This window comes from Enhydra lutris, unplaced genomic scaffold, assembly GCF_002288905.1.
Source record: "Enhydra lutris kenyoni isolate GAN:26980312 unplaced genomic scaffold, ASM228890v2 scaffoldscaffold53, whole genome shotgun sequence".
Classification (NCBI taxonomy): domain Eukaryota; kingdom Metazoa; phylum Chordata; class Mammalia; order Carnivora; family Mustelidae; genus Enhydra; species Enhydra lutris.
Genome location: NW_019154137.1, coordinates 4,743,988 through 4,764,493, shown reverse-complemented (window position 1 = coordinate 4,764,493; position 20,506 = coordinate 4,743,988).

The following is a 20,506-nucleotide window of genomic DNA, read 5'->3' as shown; positions in this document are numbered from 1 at the left end:
CACATACCCTCCCCAATGTCCATAATCCCACCCCCACCTCCCAACTCCCCTCCCCCCATTAACCCTCAGTTTGTTTTGTGAGATTAAGAGTCACTTATGGTTTGTCTCCCTCCCAATCCCATCTTGTTTAAAAGATTTTTTTAAAAAAGGGATTTATATCTAGAATACATAATTGTTAAAAATAACACAAAGACACAATATCTAACTAAAAAGGGTCAAGAGATAGGAATAATTTTTAGAATGAGAAAACAAATGCCTAATGCATTAAGAAATAGTTAAACTTTCTTTTTTTTTCTTTTTATAGAGATTTCATTTATTTATTTCATAGAGAGAGAGAGAGAGAGAGACAGCTAGAAAGGGAACACAAGCAGGGGGAGTGGGAGAGGGAGAAGCAGGCTTCCCACAAAGCAGGGAGGCCAATGGGAAGCTTGATCCCAGGACTCTGGGATCATGACCTGAGCCAAAGGCAGATGCCTCATAAAGCAATGAATATTGAAAAAGTGATACTTCTTTACATCCATTAGATTGGCTAATTCAGAAAGTGCTATAATATTAAAAGCTGGTGAGTATATAAGAACTCTGATGTATTGCCATGATCATACGCTAATAAAAGCATTCTGGATTTATTTAATGAAATTATCTATGTGTATGTCCTATGACACAGGAATCTGAAAGGAAATCAAGTAAAGGTCTAAAGGGAAGGAACTTAAGTAGCCAAAACTGGGGAAATGGCTATATAAAATGTAAAAGGAACACAATGAAAGACTAAAATGCAGTAAAAAGTGAAAAGGATGGATTATATTATCAAAGCATAACAGTACTTTCATAAAATTAAAACACACACATGAATCAATACTATATAGAGGTGCCCGGGTGGCACAGTCAGCTAAGTGTCCGACTCTTGATTTTGGCTCATATCATGATCTCAGAGTCGAGAAACTGATTTCTGCATGGGGCTTCACACTAAAGGTGGAATCTGCTTAAGATTCTCTCTTGCCGGGCACCTGGGTGGCTCAGTAGGTTAAAGCCTCTGCCTTCGGCTCAGGTCATGATCCCGGGGTCCTGGGATCGAGCCCCGCATCGGGCTCTCTGCTCGGTGTGGAGCCTGCTTCCTCCTCTCTCTCTCTCTGCCTGCCTCTCTGCCTACTTGTGATCTGTCTGTCAAATAAATAAATAAATAAATAAAAAGATTCTCTCTTGCCCTCTACCCTGCCCCACATGTGGTCTGTCTAAAAAAAGAAAAGAAAAGAAACTCAATATTATATAATTCTAAAGATACACATATATCCCCAAAAGATGACATGAAAGCTGGGCTGGAACCACTTAATTTAAATATATCATAGTGGAATCAGTGATGGAGGGAAGAGAAGGAGCATTCCTATGCAGAACAAAGGGAAAAATAAAAAGTGATATATAAGAAAACATTAGTCTACCATTAGTCTATCACAGACTATGTACTACCTCACCATCAATGCTGATGGTGTCATTGAAAGTGAGCAATATGACTAACTGAATTTTATGTACCTGAAATCTAACCAATAATAAAAGACTATACCATGTTATTAAATTGCATTAAAGAACCTCTTTAATGAATGCTTGTTGAAGGAACTAAAATGGCCAAAGCAAAAAATAAAATTGTCAGGAAGAATGTAGATCAAAATATGTTACCAATTATTTTTGATAATAGAAATGTAGATAAAAATATGTTACCAATTATCTTTGGTAGTAGAATTATAAATCAAAATATATTACCAATTATTTTAATAATAGAAATAAGTGATACTTATATGTCATATTAATTTATTCCTTATAAATATTCATGTTGATATGGTTACCTGTTTTGATAAAAATGAAAGAAAGTATTTACAGTAAGTAAAAGTAAAACTATTTCCATTCCTGCAAACAACAAACAAAAGATTCAATGACAGCCATCAAAAGAAATGAAATCTTGCCATTTGCCACAACGTGGATGGAACTAGAGGGTATTATGCTTAGGGAAACAGGTCAATCAGAGAAAGAAAATTATCATAAGATCTCTCTGATTTGAGGAAGTTGCGAGGCAATGTGGGGGGCTTGGGAGGTAGGAAAAGAATAAATGAAACAAGATGGGATCAGGAGGGAGACAAACCGTAAGAGACTCTTAATCTCACAAAACAAACTGAAGGTTGGGGGGGAGGAGGAGGAGGGAGAGGGAGGTGGGGTTATGGACATTGGGGAAGGTATGTGCTATGGTGAGTGCTGTGAAGTGTGTAAACCTGGCAATTCACAGACCTGTACCCCTGGGGCTAATAATACATTATATGTTAATAAAAAAATAAAAATTAAAAAAAAAAAGATTTCAATGACATATGCCATATAAATGGGATCTTTAGTCTTGATATAATTTTAAACGAAACCATAAGTTAGATAAGGCCTAAGAAAAATGACAAGAAAAAACATTAACTGATTTTTAAACATTGACACCCTTGCTTTCAGGTTTTATTTTAACAACAGAATTAGAAATAATTCTTAATGGGCAGAGAGAGAGAATTGTCAAGCTGACTCAAAACTGAGCCGGGACCCTGCCATGGGACTTGACGCCAAGACCCATGAGATCACAACATGAACCTGAACCAAGAGCCTGACACTCGGCTGACTGAGCCACCCAGGCACCCCACAATATACACACTAAATTTCTTACCATTTTGTAAATTTTACCACAATAAAGATGAAAAAATATATGCGTTTGAACCTGATCTACATCTTAAATATAAGATCTTAGAAATAAGTTGGGATCTATCTCTGTTATATTACATTTTATTCAAAAAATCATTATTGTAATAAACAAATGGACCACAAATACACTGACTGAATACTTAATTTTATCCTGTGACACTTGCAGTTTTGCATAAAATAAACAAGGGGCATTATTTGCATATAAACTTAGAAAGAAAGCAAAAAAAGAACAATGACCTGTTGAGATGTTTGGGTCACACACGGTAAATATTTTAAAGAAAGGGGAGTAAGAAAAATATAAGATACCAGTAAAATCTTTGGAGAAATAAATTAGTTTACAAATATCCAAGACCCAACTTCCCATCCTTTGTTTTTTTGCAATGTCAAAAGTTACAATCAATTGGTAAGTAGAACAATATACTTCATGCAGGACTGGCATGATTCTCTTTACTCACATGAAATTCTAGTTGAAATACTTACAGTATATATTATATGTGACTACATCAAACTAAAGGCTTCTGCACAGCAAAGGAAAGTATCAAGAAAATGAAAAGGCAACTTACAGAATGGGAGCAAATACTTTAAAATCATATATCTGATAATGGATTAATATCTAAAATATAAAAAGAAGTCACACAACTCAACACTAACAATAAAAATCCAGTTAAAAATAGGGAAAGCAAATGAATAGATATCCTCTCAAAGAAGATATATGAAAGGAAACATGGTATATATATATACCATGTTTCCTTTATCCATTCATCCTTTGAGACACATCTGAGTTGTCTCAATATCTTGGCTATATATATATACATATACATATACATATATATATATATTCATATAATGGAATATTATTCAGCCATCAAAAAGAAGGAAATCCTGCCATTTCCAACAATGTGGATGAATGTGGAGGACATTATGATAAGGGAAATAAGCCAGACAGAGAAAGACAAATACTGCATGGTATCACTTATATGTGGAATCCTTTAAAAAAGACTCAAATTTATAGAAACAGAAACTGGAATGGTGGTTGCTGGGGTCTTGGTGGTGAGGGAAATAAGGAAAGGTTGGTTAAAGGGTACAAAATTTCAATTATAACATATATAAGGTCTAAGGAGCTAATGTATAATGGGTAGACCATAGTTAATACCACTGCACTGTATAATTGAAATTTCTAAAATAGATTTGCAATGTTCTCAGCAATAAAAACCAGATAAATATGTGAGATGATGGATATATTCATTGACTAGATGGAAGGAATCCTTTCATAATATATATGTACAGCAAATCACCGTGATGTACACATTTTTTAATGATTTTTATTTATTTATTTGAAAGGGAGTTGGGGTAGGGGCAGAGAGAGGGAATCCTCAAGTAGACTCACCACTGAGCCCAGAGTCTGTCATGGGGCTTGGCCCAATGACACTTGACTCTATGAGATCACAACCTGAGGCTAAACCTGGAGCCTGACATTCAACCAACTGAGGCACTTAGGTGACCCACAACGTAGACTTTAAATTCCCTACCATGTTGTCAAATTTGCCACAATAACGATGAAAAAATATATGTAAAATAAATAAGCAGAAGAGATTCAAGTTTATTCATAACCACTAATTAGGAATTTCTAAATATGAGGACATGGGCTGATGTGATACTTACCTGTAATACATATCTATTTAAAAAGAATTATTTGTAGATAAATAGTATACTCAAAATTGTCAATGGAAATGTAAACTGGTAACACCACAGTGGAAAGCAGTATGGAGGTTCATCAAGAAATTAATAATAGAATACCCTGATTCAAAAATCTAGTTATTTCTGCCCAGGAAAAATGAAAAGCAACTCCAAAAGATGTATGCACCCTTATGTTTATTGCGGCATTATATACAATAGTCAAGCCATTGAAGCAAATTATGTGTCCATCAGCAGATGAATGAATAAGGAAAATGTGGTGGATATACAGAATGGAATATTATACAGCCATAAAAAGAACAAGATACTGCCACGTAAGACAACATAACTGGACTTAGTGAGTACTATGCTAAATGAAATAAGTCAGACTGAGAGAGAAAAATATCATATAATTCAAATCATAAATGGAATCTAAAACAATGAATAAACAAGAAGCTGAATCACACCCATAAATCCAGAGAACAGACTCATAGTTGCCAGATGGAAGGGGTGGGGGGCTGAGCAAAATGGTTAAAGGGGAGTGAGAGATACAGATTTTCAGTTATGGAATGAAGAAATCATGGGAATAAAAGGCTCAGCATAAGAAATACAGTTAATGATATTGGAATAGCAATGTAACAGGAAAGATAGTAGGTACATGTATGGTGAACATAGTATAAGACAAACTTGACAAATCACTACATTGTACATGTAAAACTAATGTAACATTGTGTGTCAACTATACTCAAAAACTTTTCTAAAAAGGAGGAAAAAATTCATGGAAGATGAGAAAGGTTATTCTTTTAAAAGGCACAGTATCCATCCTATGACAGCAAAAATAATGTAAGAAGTATTCTAGATCTTAACTACTATAATTATTTCCAGCAGCATTTTCCTCTACCAAATTTTCTCAGTTGTGAGTGAAAAAGAAAATTTTATGCTTTTCTGTAAACTGAAAGAGAAAAACAAAAGGAAACCATTCCTTTAAAAGGGGTAGTATGTTATATTCCATGACAGGATTTAATGAAGGGCTAAATTAAAGAGGACTATATCGAATACAGTCACCCACCACACTTATCCATAGACTGTATGTTCTAAGAAACTGTGACTAATACCAAAACATATACATACTATGGTTTTTCCTATACTTGCATATCTATGATAGTTTAATTTATAGATTAGGCACAGTAAGTAACAAAACTGATTAAGTAAAAGAATTATAACAATATACTGTAATAAAAGTGTTGTGAATTTTATTGCGCTCTGAAAGTTTCCTATTGTACTATAATTAACCTTCTTTTTAAGGTGTGAGATGATAAAATGGTCATGACATGAGATGATGCAAGCTGAATGACTGTGAGGTAGAGTTAGGTTACGGTGGACCATCTAAAGATTCATCAGAAGGAAGATCAACTGCTTCTTGACCAAGGTTGACGTGGGGCAACTGAAATGGCTCAATGTGAAAACATAACTGCAGATAAGGGGGAACTACTGAAACTTAAATCGTAAACTTCAATTATGATCAAGGTCATGACAAAATTCAAGGAGATGGCATTCTGCTCATTTCCAAAAACAAATGAAAATGTTCAGCAGCTCTATATCCTAAAGAAGAAGGTGTCATTTATAATTTAGCATTTCTTCAATAAACCCCCCCCCAAAATCAAACGTTATCTAAAATGTTCAATATGCATAATTTGGCTCTTCCCTTCAAATCATTATTCCATGTTTGCATAGAATGCATTGCATAGGTTCTTTCAGTTCAGAATACAATAAAATAAGTATAGGTTATGGGATAAAACAAGAAATGGAAAATATTCACTTAAATGTTTTGGAATGGGGCCAAAAGGCAAATGAAATAGAAGTAATCAACATATGTATTTAAATTCAATGGCCAAAAGAGTTAAACCATATCTGTTCAACAACAAAGCAATCGTTAACAACGCCTCCTCTCCCAGCAAGAAACCCCTCAGCACTGAACACGCTTCTTCAAAACTTAATTTTTAATATGGACAAATGAGTAGATAAATAAATGCACTGAACTATTAAGCCAGTTTATCTACAGCTACAAAAGTTTGTTGGTCAGTTACCAAGTTGGTTAATATGAAACCAAACAACTAATTTGAATGATTCTTTACCTATCAGTCCAAAGCAAATCCTGCACAACAAATTATTTTTCAATGTTTTGATTAAAATATTTGACTCCAAAAAATATACTTGACTCCTTTGATACTCTTTAAATGCAGTCATCTAGTAAGTCTGTATCAGTATATTAGTGATCTTCAAACTAAAGTACACATAAGCCTGATGTTACCCAGCTATTTCCAAGAGACATACAAAAAGGGATTTCATTTTTAAAGATTCAATCTCTAGATATTCAATTCCCATACACTCTCTTCCCTAAAACTGAAATACCGGAGAACATGCCTATAGTTATCCTCCACATGTATTTCAAAGGCATATTTCTCATTTACCCTTAATCTTACTATATTGTATGGGATTTAAAGATCTCCTGGTGGGCAAAGTAGCAATTATAAATATTGCTCATAAAGCCTCTTTTGATAAAGACACTGTGAAAACGCTGTAAGTCTTACACACCTGTTTGGGATAAAAATGGAATATATTAAAGAGTGGGACAGTACAAATACATAATAACTTTTGCTTAATGACTTTTCCTCTTCAACTCACCAAGAATTTTCAAACAATGTACTGCTTCTAAAGTGGAGTCCCAGAAAAGCAAATTAAACAGATACTTAATAAGAAATATGAAAAGCTGCACTTCCCTTTTTATATCCAGGTAATCCACACATGCAAAGCTGTATTCACTACCTATTTAATTATTATAATATTTAAGATTTATAAAGGCATCATAGAAAATACCAATCTCCTATAAAGAATGCTCATCCAGCATTTTCAACATTCTCAATATTAAGAAAGAGTCTGGCGATTACTCCCATAAATCCGTTTTGAATTATGTCTCACTGGAAAACGTAGCAAGATTTCAGGAAGGAGGGACAGGTTTCACATTTAATCTTGACAGAACAATGTTACATCTTCAGGAAAAGGACTATAACAGGTAAAATAGGTACCATTTTATATATATATATATATTTTTTAAAGATTTTATTTATTTATTTGACAGAGATCACAAGTAGACAGAGAGGCAGGCGGAGAGAGAGGAGGTAGCAGGCTCCCTGCTGAGCAGAGAGCCCGATGTGGGGCTCGATCCCAGGACCCTGAGATCATGACCTGAGCTGAAGGCAGAGGCTTTAACCCACTGAGCCACCCAGGCGCCCCGGTACCATTTTATATTTTAACCATTTATTGAGACCAAGGAGTAAGGATCTCAATTTGCTGAATGATTATCAAATACATAAAGTCTGTATACTTTTTTTAACTTGGGAACCAGTCTTCTGCTTATTGCTCTTCCTAACTGGAACTGCTTTTTTATTCATTCTTATCATGCACTTAATTATATTTAAATTAAGAAATTTTTATTATTAATTCTCCATAAATTAAAAATACTGACAACCATCAATATTACAATTTTTGTAAGCTCCACTCTTACCAGTGGCACAATATCCTCTTTGTATTGCTATCAATTTCTATCAAATCCTTTCTTTCCATCCAAAAATATAATATATCCATAGACATAAGAACTGATTAATGAAATTCCCTATCATTTCATTAACAGATGATTTTCAATAAAATTTTACTCTAGGGGCGCCTGGGTGGCTCAGTGGGTTAAAGCCTCTGCCTTCGGCTCAGGTCATGATCCCAGGGTCCTGGGATCTAGCCCCGCATCGGGCTTTCTGCTCAGCGGGGAGCCTGCTTCTTCCTCTCTCTCTCTCTGCCTGCCTCTCTGCTTACTTGTGATCTCTGTCTGTCAAATAAATAAATAAAATCTTTAAAAAAAAATTTACTCTATAAACTTTATTACTATTTAAGTTGATTGAGAAACAAAAATTATAATTGTGATGATATACTCACTCTAAACAACTGAGCACTTAGAATACAATGCTCATGAGAGATTTAGTAATTTCTTTATTTACATTAGAGAAAGAGCGTGCATGAGAAAGAGAGAGTGCACAGGGGGGAGGGAAGAGTAGACAGAGAGGAAGAAAGACTCTTAAGCAGACTCTGTGCTGAGTGCAGAGCCCAACGGGGAGCTCAAGTTCACAACCCTGAGATAATGACCTAAGCCTAAATCAAGAATCGGATGCTTAATTGACTGTACCACCCAGGCACCCCTATTCATGGGAGTTTTAAAAATATCGTATATATCCTGATTTTTGGCAGGGAATAATGAGGTGACCACTAAATAATTTTTGTAATTTAAAGACCTTTTTTTCTAGAGCAGATTTAGATTTACGGCAAAAGCGACATGAAGGTACAGAGACTTCCTGTATATTCACACACCAACACATAGCCTATCCATTATGAACATTCCCCATCACAGAGGTACGTGTGTTATAATTGATAAGACTACAATGACACATCATAATTATACAACGTTCTGGTTCACATTATGGTTCGCTCTTGGGTTTGTACATTTACAGATTTAAACAAATACATATAGCTCTCTGTAACTATGGTATCCTATATTTCCACTGCCCTAAAAGTCGTCCATGCTCCACCCAATTCATCACTCCCTGTCCATTGTGATTTCCAGCCGCTGAAAACCGCTGATCTTTTTATTTTCTCCAGAGTTTTGCCTTTTTAGGAAACTCTTGCGAACACAATCATACAGTATGTAGCTTTCTCAGAGTGTTCACTGGGTAATATGCATTTCAGTTTCTTCCGTATCTTTTCATTAACTGATAGTTCATTTCCTTTTGTGCTGAATACAATTCCATTGTCTGGATGTACCACTGATGACTAATCCATTCAACTACTGAGGAACACCTTGGTTGCTTTTATGTTTTGATAATTATAAACGACAATATTTTATGTGAACATAAGTTTTCTAATTCATTCAGGTATATAGCAAGGAATTTGAGTGCTGGATCACATGGTAAAAATATATTGACTATTGTAAGAAAATTCTAAGCTTTTTTTTTTTTCCCAAAGTGGCTATAACTTTTGCGTTCTCACAGGCAATGTATGAGAGTTCCTGCTGTTCTACAGCATTTGGTCCTGTCAGAGTTCTTGATTTTAGCTATTCTAAGAGGTGTGTGGTAATATCTCAGTGCTGTCTTAATTTTATTTCCCCAAGGAAATACAATGTGGACAATCTTTTCATATGCTTATTGACCCTCTGTACATCCACTTTGGTATGGTGTCTTAAACTTCTTTGGCCCAGGGACGCCTGGGTGGCTCAGTGGATTAAAGCCTCTGTCTTCGGCTCAGGTCATGATCCCGGGGTCCTGGGATTGAGCCCTGCATCGGGCTCTCTGCTCAGTGGGGAGCCTGCTTGCCTGCTCTGTCAGATAAATACATGAAATCTTAAAAAAAAAAAAATCTTTAGCCTATTTTAACTGGGTTATTTCCTTAGTATTGAATTTCAAGAATTATCTGTGTATTTTGGATACCAGTCCTTTACCAGATGTGTCTTTTACAAATATTTATCCAAGTCTGTGGCTTGTCTTCTCATTCTCTTGACATTCTCATTCACAGAGCATAAGTTTTCAATTTTAATGAAGTCCACGTCAATTACTTCTTCCATGAATCATGCGTTTGGTGTTATACCTAAATATTATCACTATACTCAAGGTCTCCAATGTTATCTTCCAGGAGTTTTGTAATTTTTTGTAATTCTGCACTTTACATTTATGTCTGTGATGTACTTTGAGTTGATTTTTGTAAAGGGTGTAAGGTCTGTATCTAGATTATTCCTTTTTTTCATGAGGATGTCCCTTTGTTCCAGCACCATTTGTTAAAAACCAATAATTTTTTTTTTCATTCAAGGATATTAAATCAGTATAAAAATCTTTTGAATAGTTGAATGAAAATGAAGATTCAGGTGAAATATCATACCCATAAAGAAATTTTGTCAGAAAACTTTACTTCTTGTTTAAATAAACAATAGCAGTTATCAAATTTCTATAGCATTTAGATTTAATAAATATATTAATTTTAAAAAGATTTTATTTATTTATTTGACACAGAGAGAGATCGCAAGTAGGCAAAGAGGTGAGGGGGGGAAGCAGGTTCCCCATGGAGCAGAGAGCCCGATGCGGGGCTCCATCCCAGGACCCTGAGATCATGACCTGAGCTGAGCCAAAGGCAGAGGCTTAACCCACTGAGCCACCCAGGTGCCCCTATCTTTCTTTATTAAAAGATGTATTTATTTATTTTAGGAAGTGAGCAAGCCCATGCAAGGGGAGGGTTGGAGAGAGACAAACCCTCAAATAGACTCCCTGCTGAGCTCACAGCCCTATGCAGGGCTGGATCCCAGGACCCTGAGATCAGGACCTGAGTGAAAATCAAGAGTATATTTGAACAAATGAGCAAGAGGCGCCCCAAAATGTATTTAAAAGAGTGATATAAACACTTTAAAATATCAACAATTCCAGTGGTTTTTTTAATTGAAGTATAGTTGACATAGAAGCAGTAAATCTTGAAATCATGGCTACAGCAAACTGTTTACACTTCATTTAAATTTTAGCTATTGCAAGCATGTTTTCTATGGGATGGTAGTTGACATCAGCAATAGTGTTTTGTTTCATAATCTTGGGGAAAAAAAGAATTCAAATATGGTCCTTCATGGTTAGAAGATTAATGTTCTGGTCTAATAAAAATATTGCAAGTATCGTGTGATTAAAGAGGCATATCTCACATTCACACTTGTAGCTGTGGAGAGAGTATCTCTGTGTTTTCCAAATGACGAGTAAATGAAGTCTATCATATCTTATTCAATTGCCATGAAATGACTGATATGCTACAATAAGCAAACTGCAGAAAAAACAGAGAGAGAGGAGTGAGAAAGACTTGCTCAGTCATAGAAGCCACAAAGTTTATCACTTTTCTATTATGCGTCAAGCACTGTCAACATACAGTAGGCTAAAAAAAAAAAAAAAATCCCCACCCAAAGATATATTCACTTGCTAATCCCCATAACCTGTAAATATTAATTTATATGCAAAACAAAGATTACCTTATATTGTAAAAGACGTGAGAGAGCGTCTTTTTTTTAAAGGTTTTATTTATTTATTCGAGAGAGAAAGAGTGTGAGAGAGAGAGTATGAGAGGGGAGAAGGTCAGAGGGAGAAGCAGACCCCCATGGAGCTGGGAGCCCGATGTAGGACTCGATCTCAGGATTCCAGGATCATGACCTGAGCCTAAGGCAGTTGCTTAACCCATTGAGCCACCCAGGTGCCCATGATAGAGCATCTTGAGAGGAGGGGCTTATTCCGGATTATCTGCCGTGTATGTGTGTAGTGGTATGAATCCTGATAGAAAGGCAGAGGATGATTTGAGGGATACACAGGAAAAGGTAACATAAAGAGGGAAGCAGAGATTGGAATTAAGATACCACAAACAAAGAAAAACCGAAGAATGCTGAGTAGATGTTAGAAATAGAAAGAAGCAAGGAAAACTTCTATGTCAAGATCTTTCAGGGAGTGTGGTCTATGACACATCTTGATTTGAGAACTATGAAAGAATAAATGTCTGTTATTTTAAGCCACCAAGTTCATGGTCATTAGTTCAGGAAACTAATAAAACTAAGTATAAAAGGATGGACAAAAGTCTTGACTTCATGAACTTCAGTTTCTCAAAAGATAAATTTATTGGCACTAAAGTTATTGGCACTAAAGTAAGTTGTGCTACAGTACCTGTTTCCGGCACGAAAATGTCTCAAAAACCAATTTTGACACACTTTGTGGTTGTATACATAAGCCACTGTTAATTGTACACTCCAGGATGTTTGGGACGAGAACTAGAGTACATAGAAATGTTCACCGCTGCTACTGCTTGCAACTTCAATGTTGATCGGACCTACAAAATGTTTTTCTTGCAATAGTTAGCACAGAATACATGGCCTGCAGTTTATTTATATTTCATACCTAATTAGTTACTGGCAAGTAAACAAATTAGGTGTTTGATAAACATGCACAATTATACTTTTGAAGCAATTGTATTTATGTTCAAAAGAAGGGACAGTTTTATGAATGTGCAATCAAGGATATAAAATTGGAAAGACAACAGAATTGAGCAGAGTTAATTCGGCGGTAGCAACAAATTCACACATTACACCAGGGTCCCCCTCCATGTGGTGCATGTACTGCCCTGATAAATGTGGCTCTTGGCAAAGTGTCATATAAAACTGAGTCTGGAGATCTTGCTTCTCTTGCTATCACCCATTATCACTCCTCTGAGGAATGACTAACGATAAAATAAAGATCTGCACCAGGAGAGATAACAGACTCCCATTTCCTACCTGCCTCAACTATCTTCAAACAGATGTGGGAAGATGCTTCTCAAAATTTAACAGTTCCTTTACAAATTGGCACACAGGTATAGCATATAGTCATGGTCATAACTAGATCTGTGAGCTTTTTCAGCATGGATAAGCAATGTGTTTATAGAAGTTATGCCATTAGGCATGGTTCCAAAAATAACATGGCTTTGCTCCCATGACACAACAGTATAAATGACTCTGTGTTTCACAAAATTAGGAAGCAGGTAAAGTTTGTCTTCATTGTCAATCGGTAAATATTTACTAAGCACCAATTATGTGGACGGCACTGTGCTAGGAACTCCGGGCAGAGCACTAGTTACAAGAGACAATATTAATCATAGAAACTTATATTCTGGTGAATTGCAAGGGAAAATAATAGGGGAAAATGATGGGAGTATCACAGGAGCAAGTGACTTGCAATCTTAAAGTAGTTGCACAGGCTTCATGGGGAAGGAGACTATGAGAAAAAAACAAAAAATTTGAGCACACAAATCCCTCAGATATTGGCAGACAGAGCATGCACTGAAAACAGAAAGTGCCAAGGTCCTGGGGTAGAAGCATGTCTGCTATGTCTGAAATAAAACAGAAAAACTGGGTGGTGTTGCTGGGGGTAAACAAATAATAGGGGATTTGTAGGAGATATGGTTAAAGAAGAAATGGGATTCTTATTTGGACAAGGGGCAACCACATAAGGCAGGGCCTCATAAAGACAATTAAAAGTACTCTATTTCATTCTGACTGATACAAAAATTCCTTGGAGGAAATGAGAAGAGTGACATGGTTTAACCTATATTTACAACTATCATCCTGGGGGTGCCTGGGTGGCTCAATCCTTAAACATCTGCCTTCAGATGAGGTCATGACCCCAGGGTCCTGGGATCTAACCCAGCATCAGGTTCCCTGCTCAGCGGGAAGCCTGCTTCTCCCACTCCCACTCGCCCTGCTTATGTTCCCCCTCTCGCTGTGTCTTTCTATCAAATAAATAAATAAAATTGTTAAACAAAACGAAACAAAACAATCATCCTGGCCTCTAGGACTAGTGAATGCAAAAAAGGACAGAAGGGATTTCTTTTAGAAAGCTACTGAATTAATTCAAATGGAGGATGATGATAGCCTAAAGCAAGTCATCCTTAGTGATCACTGTGAATCTGAGATAAGGATAGGTGGGCCACAGTGGGTGAGTGTAGGTATGTTGGGAAATTCAAGTCCTAGTTACCCAGAGAGACCCTATTACGATCTGTTTTGGGGGTAGAATTTTGAACTGTCCTGTTTCACTCTCAAATGTGCCTGGGATTAGATGATAAATTATATGGTCATCCTAGTTACACCTGAAGAAATGTGGAAATAAAATTGGCCAAAATCTAGGACTTGGCCTTAGATGTGTTTGTATGGAAAACTGTAGGTGATTTATCTTTATTTGTCTCAATATCAAGCATATATTGCTTGTAATAAGTTTTCGGTTTTCAACAGGATAATATATATTCATTTTCTAAATTATGAAAAAGAATAAATTAAACTGACATAATACTATTCTCAAGGTAAAGCACTGATAAATATTATATACATATAAACAGGATTTCCTTGCATACATCCTTCTTGTAAAATATCATGTCTTAGTAACTGAACTATACACATAAATCCCATCATTTGCAGTAACATGTAACACTGACTTGAATGTTTACTTTGTAAAAGGGAATATTCAAAGCATTAAGCAAGTATTAATTCATGTAACTCTTATAACCACTTTATTCAGCAGGTATTCCTAGTTCATTTTACTGATGAGGGAATTGAAGCACCAAGAGATTTACTAAACTTGCCAGAGATCACACATATCATAAAAATGGAGCTAGAATTCAAACCCATATATTTATAATACCAGCTCTGTGGTTTTTTTTTTAATTAAGGATTTTATTTATTTATTTATTTGAGAGAGAGCACAAGCTGGGGGCAAGGAGGAAGGGCAGAGGTAGAGAGAGAGAAGCAGACTTCTTGCTCAGCAGGGAACCTGATTGAGGGGCTCGATCCCAGGACCCTGGGATCATGACCTGAGCTGAAGGCAGAAGCTTAACCTACTGAGCCATCCAGGCGCCCCTATATTACAGGCCCTGTGTTCTTAACAGTTCTCTTATGCTGGCTCTCTACTGTGTGCCACAAGTTAGAAGAAACAATCAACCTCCTACCCTGGTATCCGGTTTGGTATATATCCTCCCCACTACCATTCCTCTGTCTATAAGCACACAAGAAGTCACATTTTCAACTTCTTTTAAAAATTCAACGTTTTAGTTAATTTATTTAAACAAGCAAATAATCCCTCCTTGAGGCATAACCATTCCCACTCTCCTGCCTTTCTCTGTCAATATTACAAACAAACACCAAAAACTACTAACATTTAGGTTCTTTATTCTTTATGTGAACATGTAATCATCTTATATCCACTGTTCTCCAAAGTTTTTTCAACAGAGCATGTATCATGGAGACCTTTCTAGGCCAAAAGACACAGCCCTACATTTTTATCTTTGAAATCTTGAATGACTTTATCATAATTTAGTCATCCATTCCCTTACAGGAGGGAGTTACACCTCATTGTAATTAAAATGATAATGCAGCATGCATCTTACTTGCATTTTATTTACATACAACAGATTTCTTAGTGGGAATTCTGAATCAAAACCTGTTTATTTTTACATTAACATGTAAAAAAAATTTTTGTTTTACGCAAAGGTTAGAGCAACTCACAATCCCGGCAACCTTTATGACAATACCCGTTCCTCAGACCTTGTTAAAACTAGTTACCAGTCATTTATATTAAATTTTCTCCAACCTCAAGGGTGAAAGAGGGCCTATAATCTTTATTTAATTTGCAATTATCTGAAGTTCAATTGTTTGTGGGCTGGCTATAATGTGTCTAATATTTACTTTCTGGATGGCTACCATTTCATGCTTGCTTATACCAGTCTGTAAATCCTGAATTTAGATGCCTTCACTCATTTGACAATTATTAGTGGATAAGAAGGAGGACTGTTCTGTAGAAGAAAGAGAAACTAGCTAGAAAGCTATTTCTACAGTCCAGGGCAAAAATGGTGAAGAAAGGGAGTAGGAAGGGAGAAAAAGTAACATATAAAAGCAGGATTGAGGAGGCAGAACAGATAAAAATCACTGAAGAACTATTAATCTGGTTATGGGATGTATCACGGAAAATGATGGAAACCCAAACGACAGAATTTACAGTGGGCGAAGGAAATTTGACTAGGCTATCCCTATAGCTTTCAGAAAGAGTGTATACCACTGTTGTATTTGAATGGTGAACATCTCTTCAATTCCCTTTAAAAGGAATAATTAAGAGGAAAGAAACTAAATTAAAATTTCATGACTTAATATTTCAAAATATTACTTAACTAAAAATGATAAAAAAAGAAACACTTCAGAAGAATTAGACTGATGATTCTCTATAATTATTTGAATAGCACTTAATATGTTTTTTATTTAAATTCAATTAACTAACATATAGTACATCATTAGTCTCAGATGTAGTGTTCAACAATTTATCAGTTGCACATAACACCCAGGAACAGCACTTAATTTGTAGTTAACAAGACACGAGACAACATAGAATGTTAACTTCAATTAATTAAACAACCAAATATTCTATCCAATGCAAGCTAATGCTTAAAATTCAGTACGGTATACAACAGGTTCTCAATGATTTCTCAGACTTACAGATGTCATTTTGCTTTTATATCTCATTAAGACCTTTGCATCATTTTTAAGAACATTAAGATTTTCTATGGAAAGTGGCTGGATAAATATAAAATGCTCAAATGCAGATGCCACATGAACTGAGAAGAAAACTCCCCATTGGGCTAGTCTCACAGATGTGTCCAAACTTACTTCTGCTCCTAGCAGGCAAATTGTCAGAAGGAGAAGTAAACCTTAGCTCAAAGAAAGACCCTACTTTATGATTTTTTAAATTTATTTCTTAATTTAGATCCAGTAAAATTCAGTGTTTAGCTGTACAGTTCTGAAAGTTTTAACAATATATATACAGCATGTAAACATCTCCATGATCAGGATACAAAAACCTTGTCCTTATCCCAAAAGACTACCTTGTGTAACACATTAGTGCTAAAAACTCACTCATACCCAATCACCTGGCAACAACCTGTTCCTCATCCCTATAATTTTGTTGTCTCGAGAATAACATGTAAATGGAATCATATAATATGTAAACTACTCAATCTGGCTTCTGTAGTTTAGTCTAATGTATCTGGGATCAATTTACATTGTTATACACAACAACAGTTTGATCCTTTTTATTCCATTGAAAGTTTGGGCCACAATTTATCCATCCCCCACTTGGGGGACATGAGGATTATTTCCAGTTTGGGCTTATTATGAATAAAGCTGCAATAAACATTCTGTAAAGGTCTTTGAGTGAACATAAGTTTTCACTTCTCTATGGGAAATATCCAAATGTCAGATGGATGGTCGTATTGTTAGAGGTTAATTGGACACTTAGGTAGTCAGGGCCAGGGTCCCCAACAATAGAACAGGGAGCCAGGATAGCTGAGACAAAAATGTGCTAGTATCCTGTTTTACAGCCCAGATGAGATCACAATAGCACCCTGCCTAGCAGCCTTTGCAGAAGCGACATTTGCAAAACATCATGGAACAAAACAATTAACCATAAAACATTGGTGACTATCACAAGTTGAGGTAGTTAGTCTCCAGATGTCAGCCCAAAAGACCATCAACAGATGACCAAATAATCTGAAAGGAAGACAGGTGCATCAAAGCCCTGACTGGCCCACTTTATCACCCAGTCCACAGAGAGCCCATAGGCAGGACGCTCAAGATAGTTCGTCGAAAGAGCATATAAAAACCAATAGATCTGAATGCCAAAACGGCAACCCTCTTGGGTCCCTTCCCTCTTTGGGAGCTTTATACTACTGCTCAGTAAACTTCACTTTGTTGCCCACCACACATCATCTGGTCAACCTCTTCATTCTTCAAAGTGGAACGACCAAGAAGTGCGGGCACCAAAGGAACAATTATCTTGAGTGAATGTTTAACATTATAACAACTTGCCAACATAGTCTTCAGATTGGCCAGACCACCATTTGTATTAGTACCACCACTAGAGAGAGTTACAATAGCACTGGATAAATAGGTCCTTGCGAGGACCTAGCACTGGCAATTTTGTTTGTCTGTAACAGTTTCACAGCTCCTATAAAAGACTTTCAAGTGTCTTATCTCAAATAACCCTCTCAAACTTTTGATAATATGTCTTTGCAGAGTGGAGTGTGTACTCAAATGTATAGAACTTGCTCCAAAAGTCCCTTTCAAGATAAAACATTAAGAGAAAAGCAGAATGAATAGTTAAAAATGGTTGGATCAAAACTCTAGTAAGATGGAAAATAGAGTTATCTAATTAACCCTTTGCTCACCACCACTAACCATTAAAATCAGGAGTAAGATAACATTTGCTGCTCTAATTATTAGTATTTATATTCTCACGACTTCCACAAACAACATTCAGGAGTTAGAAAAATGTTATATTATTAAAAAACAGAATTATTTTTAAAAAAAGAATTATAATTATTCACATAAGACATGATTATTTATCTGAAAAACCTAACAGATTCAAATATAAATCTATTAGAGAAAACAAGAGTTCAGTATGGTAAATTGGAAAAGAAAATTCAAAATTAATACATTTCCTATATTCTGACTAACCAAAAGGAAAATACTGTGGAGCAAAATAACCCACAAGAGCAACAAACAGCTAGTAAAATGAAACAAAACAAAATGACAAAATAAAATCAAATAGCCACTACATAAAAATGTTAAAAACATACTTTGGAACTTCATAATTTTAGAAGAATATCAGGGCAAATGTGATAACCACTACAGTAGAAAATATGTTATGATCTTGGAAAAAGGAAAGATAATATTAACTATTGGAGGAAGGTGCTCATGCAGAAAAATTCATATCCCTAAATTTTTCTATTAAAATCTCTATATAATTCAGAAATAACCTAAGTGGGTGTAAAGTTGATATTTACTTTTTTCTAATATTATTTTAATTATACTACTACTAGAAAGATGTTTTTTATTACTGTACTTGGAAGAATATCTCTGCATATTCTTAAAAAAAATACAGCTAATAGAAAGTAGAAAAATGACTTACACAGACATACAAAATTTTCACATAGTGACATTATTTGAAACAAAATGGTACTGGGAGGAGAACATATAGATCAATAAGAAAAGAATTGGACAGGTGCCTGGGTGGCTCATTTGGTCAGTCAACTGCCTTTAGCTCAGGTCTTGATCCTGGAGTCCCAGGATCAAGCCCCACATCAGGCTCCCTGCTCAGCGGGGAGTCTGCTTTTCCCTCTGACCTCTCCCCTCTCATGCTCTCTCTCTGTCTCAAATAAATAAAATAAAATAAAATAAATGTTTAAAAAAAAAAAGAAAACAAGAAAAGAATTAGACAATTAAGTAAACCTGAGGATATACAGGACTTTATACCTGTGAAATGTGCCATTTCAAATCAAAAAAGAAAAATTTATATTAAATACATGGAAATTTATTCAATATATCAATATTTTACTTAATAAAAGCTATTGAATCATAAAAAGAACTCATATGTTAATAAAAACAAACAAACAAGGCTTTCATCAAAACAATCAAAACAGCCTCTAGGGAATTCATTATTTAACTATAAATCATAAAAGTACTAAAAAAATTTTAGGTTATCATTTTTACAGACTTGGATTGAGATACTTAAAAATATTAAAAATATTAATGTCAGAAATTGGGCTGGTAGTAATTGACAAATTTAACTAAATGGAAGTGTTAAAATCATGAAATATGTAGTAAAAAACACACACATGAACACACACATAAAATACAGCTAACAAATTAAGAAAACTTGCAATGTATATGCCAAACAAGCTTCCTAACCTTTAGGAAAAATACAAATGTTATTTTATCAAACATAGCAATTTGCAAAAGAAGAAATGTAAATGGTGGCCAAATATAGTAAAAAGTATGTGACATCATTCGTAATTAAAAACAAAAAAATTTTGTATATAGGAATCACAGAAATTAAAAAAGGATGCCAAAACTCCTGTTAGGGAAAGATGTGTACCAAACGGCATACACTTACTGTTGGCAAATTTTAAAATCTGTATCTGTTTTGACTGAATAATTTTATTCATAAGGCTTCATCCTAAAGAGATAGGCTATTATTCGAAACATAACCTTGGCCATTATTTTTTTCTAGAACATGGGGTATAAAATAAAGTCAGTGTGTCCTTTTCCTGTTACATTGGCATTTCCGAAATTAGTGACAACTAATGAAAGATAAAAATGTACTGGTTCAGGTTCTTTCTTCAAAACCTTTTCTCTCTTAACCACTTATATGAAATTCTGGTTTTTGTAACCAAATAAAGCAAGGGAAATTAACAAGAGAGAGACAAATGTAACTAAATATCACCATGGTCTCAGAATCTCTCAACCACGGAATATCACCATGGTCTCAGAATCTCTCAACCACGGAAAGTATACAAACAACCAAATACAGAATAAATTCCTCCCACCCCTTTCTGGAAGGATAGTCTAATCAAACCTGCAGAAATTGTTCTAAGGAGAATAAAGAAGAGTTAAAATGATTTGGAAATCCCTGGCATTTTGTGATCTAAAATACTCATTTGT